Genomic DNA, 6096 nt, shown 5'->3' with positions numbered 1-6096 from the left:
AATTTTTAATTCATTTGGGTAAATACCAAAGAGTGTGATTGCTGGGTCATATGGTAAGAGTATGTTTAGTTTTATAAGAAAATTGCCAAACTTTCTTCCAATGTGGCTGTATCATTTTGTATTCCCACCAGCAATGAATGAGAGTATTGTTTTTCCACATCCTTGCCATTATTTGGTTTTGGCAGTGTTTTGGATTTTGGCCATTCTCATAGATGTGTAATGATATCTCATTGTTTTAATTTGCATTCCCCTGATGACATGTGATGTGGGGGATCTTTTCATATGCTTACTTGCCATCTGTATAGCTCCTTTGGTGAAGTGTCTGTTTAGATCTTTTGCCCATTTTAAAATCAGGTTGTTTGTTTTCTTATTGTTGAGTTTCAAGTGTTCTTTGTATATTTATCAGATGTGTCTTTTGCAAATACTTTCTGCCAGTCTCTGGCCTGTTTATTCTCTTGACGTTGTCTTTTACAGAGCAGAAGTCTTTAATTTAATGAAGTCCAGCTTATCAACTATTTCTTTCTTGAATCCTGCCTATGGTATTACTGCCTGTTTTTGTAAATAAAGTTTTATTGGAACACAGGCACATTCATTTGTTTATGTATATCTATGGATGCTTTTGTGACAGAGACCACTGCCTGTCTATGGCTGGCAAAGCCTAAAATATTTACTACCTGGCCCTTTACAGTTGCCAGCCCCTGGGCCATACACATCCTTCTAGAAATACAACCCCATTCCCCACTGTCCAGCTCTGTGGGACACCCTCTTCTCTCCGAGCTGGGATCCCTCAAGCCAGTGAGCATCTTGCGTGCAGGAGAGGGCCTGGCCTCAGAGCTGATGATACCCAGTACCGGGCCCTACAGGCCTTCAGGGCCTGGCTGCAGCAGAACAGTGTAATGAAGAAACAAAGAAATGACTTTGTTGGGGGCTGTATCAATTTCCTAGGCTTCTGTGACAAAATACCGCAAACTGAACGACTTCAATAGCAGAAATTTATTGTCTCGCAGTTCTGGAGGCTAGAAGTCTGAAATCAAGGTGTTGGCAGGGCCGTGCCCGAGCGCCCCTAGGGCACTAGGGGGGGGATCCGTTCCGGGCCTTCCAGCTTCTTGTAGTTCCTTGGCTTGTAGATGGTATTCTCCCTGTGTCTTCTCAATGTACGTGACCCTGTGTCCAAATTTCCTTTTTTTATATGGACATGTTATATTGGATTAGGGCCCATCCTAACGACCTTACTTTAATTAGTGACATATGCAGTGACCCTATTTCCAAAGAAAGGCACATTCTGAGGTACTGGGGGTTAAGACTTCAAAATCCAACCCACAGCAGGAGTTCTCTCTGTCTGCTGCAGGCCTACGCCACACAGTAACAGGAAGGTCTGAGGACTGCAATGAGCAGAAAGAATCCATAACATATAGCTCAGTCGTTTATTAAACTTCCCCATACACACCACTATGGTAATTCCGCATCATTTAAACCTTACAAGAACCCTTTGCAAATGAGAAAACGAAGTCCCAGAGTGTTAAGTAATTTCTCAAATGCTGGAGCAGGTTTCAAACCCTGGTTGGCCTGATTTCGAAGCCCATCCCCTTCCCACTAGGCCAGTAGTTCACAAACTACTATCCTGGAAGGAGCAGCATCAGTATCACCTGGTAACTTGTTAGAAATGCAAACTCACAGGCTCCACCCTAACCCTACTGAGTCAGAAACTCTGTTACAGTAGTACAGGGGGATTGTGATACTGCCAAAGTTCTAGAACCTCTGCATTGGGCAAGAAAGCATGCAGGTTGACACTTATGAAGCACTCATGTGCCAGGCATGTGGCTGGTTGCCTCCATTTCCATTGTTTTATATGATTGTGGTAGGCAGAAAAATGCCCCTGCAAAGATGTCCACATCTTCATCCCTGGAACATGTGACTACGTTACCTTATGAGGTAAAGGGACTTTGAATGATATGATTAAGTTAAGGATCTTGAGATAGGGAGATTATCTTGGATTATCCAGGTGGGCTCAATGTAACCATAAGGGTGGTTATAAGAGGGAGGCAGGAGACCCAGCGTCAGAGAAGGAGATGTGACAATGGAAGCAGAGGCAGAAAAGGAGATGTGGAAATGTTACATGGCTGGCTTTGAAGATGGAGGAAGGGGCCACGAGCCAAGGAATGCAGGCAGCCTATAGAAGTTGAAAGAGACAAGAAAACAAATTCTTCTCTACGGTCTCCAGAAGGAACACGGTCCTGCTGACACCTTGATTTTAGCCCAGTGAGACCATTTTGGACTTCTGACCTCCAGAACTGTAAGATAATAAATAGGTGTGGTTTTAAGCCACTATGTTTGTGGTAATTTGTTATAGCCACAACAGGAGACTAATACAATGACCTTCCTAACACCCCTACTAGCTAAGTAGCGCATCGCTTTTGGTGTGAGGAAACTTAAGCTCAGAGAGGTTAAGCACCCTCAAGGTCACATAGCTAACCTAGGATTCAAATCCAGTTCTGTGCCTGCAAGCCCACTAGAGCCTTGCCACTCAAAGCAGGGTCTGTGGACCATGGCAGCAGTATTACCAGCAACTTTTCAGAGAAGCAGCATCTAAAGCCCCATCCTAAAACTACTGAATCAGAATCTGCACTTAACTCATGGGCACGACAAAGTTTGAGAAGCCTGGACCACACCCGCTTTATCCTACGATGCTCCCTGTTTTGGACATTTCCCCCGTTTTGAAAAATAAACACTTGTTCAAAGTGACTGAAGCACTGCCAGAGGGTCAGGACCCTTGTTGGAAAGAATCCTCTTCTGGGGGATTGGTTAATTTGTTTTGATCTATGCAAATATCCAACTTTAAGCTGCAAAGGCTGATGCCCAGAGCAGCCTCGTTCCCAGCAGCCAGGCCTCTAAGCTGTGCATCAGCAAGCTCGTTCGAAGACCCACTGCACTCAGGCCAACTGCTGGGCCTTCTCCAGCAGCTAAGCCAACGGCGTAGAGGCTGTCTGAATGATGTGGAGTATAGACCAGCACACACATCACCTGGGAAGCTTAATAAAATGCGGATTCTGCTTCAGAAGTCCTGGTATTTTGCATTTCTAATACGCTCCCACCAGGTGATGCTATTGATTGGTGGGGGTCCTCGAGCAGCAAGCTGTGGGCACTCACTCCTGAGACCACCATCTCATCAAGGTTTCTTCTCCATTTAAACCTCCAAGCAAAGGCTTTCAAAATCCCGTGGCTCATCAGCCTCACCTGGGTGCTTTTCGACAAAGGGTGGACGTCCACGCGTTTGGAAACGACTGCTTGAAACCACAGAAGCAAATACCTCCTCAACAAATCTGCTCCACCTCAAGTCTGATTTTGCATGAACTCAGTGCCACTGCTGGAAACATAAAATGCCTTCCTCCTCGTCTTGCTAAGACTTCAGACACTGAGGAGGCAGGACCCTGAGAGGGTGGCTGAGCTGCCGAGGGACACACGCCAAGACAGCAGAGAGCCCTGAGAAACTTAGCAGAGGGCCACAAAGCTCCCCACTACAAGGTCACGGACAGGCCAACTCTGTCTCCTCCTTGCTCTCTGATCCTGTGCCCTTATTTTGTGACAGATACTATTAGTGTGACTTCCACCGCCCCTTGGAGGGGAGGGCAAAGTGCAGCAGCCTGCAGGGACAATTTACTCCCCACATATGGTTGTAAAACACTGTAAATGAAACTTCAAAGGCTTTGGGCAGCCACTGCCCGTGGATCTGCCTTTCTCCAGAGCGGTCCTCAGCAGCCTGTGCAGTTCTGCTCAGAGGTGACCTCAGCGCCCGTCTCTACCCCCGCCCCTCCAATCAGCACTCCCATTAAGAAAGCGGCTTTTATGACATCACCGGTGATTAAACCGACCTAATTTCTCCCAGGCTGGCAGAGTCAAGAGCCTCATTCAGTACAGAAACCTGCTCTATGGGCCTCAGCTAAGCCACTTGAGAAAAAAAAAAAAGACCTGTAATTTGTTCTGGGAGGAAAAGAAAAATGGTGTGCAGCTGCAGCTTGCCGCACGTGTGACGTGGAGCAGGAGAGACCCAGGCGTTCCACAGCCAGCCCCTCTCTCTGCTGGGGCCTGGGGTTCCGGAAATGCTTGGTCCTTCGTGCGATGGACGCCTGCTGAGCAGAGAGGGTATAGTTGGTGGTAGTTCCCTTGGGGAGAGCAGCAGCTCCTCCTCTGTTATCCCGTTTGCCGCGCTTGCTTGGGATTTGCCAGCTCATCTTTCTCACCTGCGGACCCACCAAGCTACTTCTGGCTTCTTTGTTCATGCTTTTTCCCATACCTAGGGTAGCCTTTCTTTTGCCTTGTCTGTCTAATGAACTCCTATTCATCCCTCAAAACTCTGCTCAGGCTTTGATTCTTCCAAAATGCTTTCCTCCCCCACCACTCAGAATGAACTCCATGCATGTGATTCGATTCATTCTGGGGCTGTCAAAGTGTGGTCCCCAGACTGGAAGCATCAGTATCACCCGGAAACTTGTTATAAATGCACATTCTCAGGCCTCACTCCCAAAGTATGAAATCAGAACTCTGGGGGTGGGGCCCAGAGGTCTAGATTTTGATAAGCCCACAGAGGGCTCTGATGCACGCTAAGGTATGAGAATGATTGAGATAGTTCACGCATCACACTGTACTGTGTTTTCATCTGTATTCCATAGTGGTTTCTGAGCTCCTGAGAGCTGACGTGGTATCGTAGTCACCTTAGCATCTCTAATCTTTAGTGCCAGACTGGGTATACGCAGGATGATCGTTTTGAAGGACAAATCTGATAGGTGAGCTCTACCCCTACCCCCTCCCCTTGAACCCTTCCGTGGCTACCCATTCCTCCTTACTATGATCTGAGTGTCCCTGTGCATCTGACTTCTGGCTAATTAGAAACTACTAATTCCTACTATCCTTTAGTTCCAGCTTAAGTATCGCTTTCCCGTGCAAGCTTCCCCTAATCTTCCTCCACCAACACACAAAGTTAGGACCCCATGAGACACCCACCCCCATAGCCTGTGCTTTTCCCCTGCGTCACTGATCACAACTGTCATCATGCGATTCTTCCTGGAATATTTGTCTTCCCCATGGACTGTAAGTTCCACAAAGGCTGGGATGGTATGTGCACTCCTGCATCCTCAGTGCTGGCCAGTGCCTGCAACACAGTAGGGCTGCTTCCTCCCTGGGCCCATCATCCTTTATTCAGGTGTCTTTACCCCAGAGCTTGCGAATTTCCAGGTCCTACTCACGGTTCCTTTCCACAGGCATGGGAAGTCCCAGACAATACGGCTTCTGGCAGACTGACTTGCCTTGCCAAAGCTCACGACCTGGCTTGCGTGGCAAATAATGAAAGAGCTTGGGGAGTTTCCAAGTGGCTATTCGATAAATCAGTCTGCATTGCCCGATTTTCATTTACTGCCCCTGGGTCCTTTCGGCTCCCTGACACATTAGCGAGTACTTTCATTCCTGACTTTAGGTTTTCTAACTTTGTCTGATCAGAACAGGGGAATTCTTCATGATAGCATGCTGATTCATTCTGCAAAGTAGAGCCTGAGCACCTCCTGTGTGCCTGGGGCTGAGGACGGAGTGGTGAAAAAGACAGTGAAAACCCCCTCCTCATGAAGCTTACCTTCCAATGGCTGTCTTCGCATTTGTGTTAAAAGGAGAGTGACGTGTTCCCAGTAAGTAACATTTTGCTAAATATTAGAAACTGCGGTCCCTTTGAAGGTGAGCTATGGGTTTAGCGTTGTTTGGGAGATGTGGGCACATCTCTGGAAGATTGTCTAAGTTTTCCCTAAAGGCTCAAGGAGTCTATCCTCGGCTCCTAGGTGCTGTAATATGCACTCTGAGGATTCAGTTGGTTTCTGGCTTCTAGGGTGTGGTATTCACTGTTGTGACAAACTTGGCTGTTAAAGAATGTTCTGTGCTTGAGAAGTTCATCTGGAGATGGGAAAGGAAGCCAAGAGCAAATGTCCTCATCCTCTAGTGTGATCCACCTGTTGCTTGCTCCCCTAGAAGCCTGTGCTTTCTCTTCAAAGCCCTTCATTTTTCTATGATTATAGTTTCCCCTCTCTCCCTCTTCTCTCTCGCTCCTCCTCACCCTCT

The 6096-nt window shown here is 47.2% G+C and overlaps 1 long non-coding RNA gene across 2 annotated transcripts in view; it reads left to right on the top strand.

Annotated features, from left to right (window-relative positions):
• The first annotated feature begins 1800 nt into the window (after positions 1-1800).
• The window catches only part of LOC111772927 (uncharacterized), a 64115-nt gene continuing 59819 nt past the window's right edge, over positions 1801-6096 (top strand). The window contains exons 1-3 of one of the 2 annotated variants that reach the window (XR_002807082.2): positions 1801-1932; positions 4668-4781; positions 5491-5672. This is a non-coding gene — a long non-coding RNA (uncharacterized lncRNA). Of the gene's footprint in view, positions 1933-3895; positions 4141-4667; positions 4782-5490; positions 5673-6096 lie in introns of those variants that run through there. The other variant, XR_011437632.1, reaches the window with a different exon arrangement.

The sequence above is a fragment of the Equus caballus genome, chromosome 3, assembly GCF_041296265.1.
Source record: "Equus caballus isolate H_3958 breed thoroughbred chromosome 3, TB-T2T, whole genome shotgun sequence".
Classification (NCBI taxonomy): Eukaryota; Metazoa; Chordata; class Mammalia; order Perissodactyla; family Equidae; genus Equus; species Equus caballus.
This window is presented reverse-complemented; position numbering and strand designations above follow the sequence as displayed.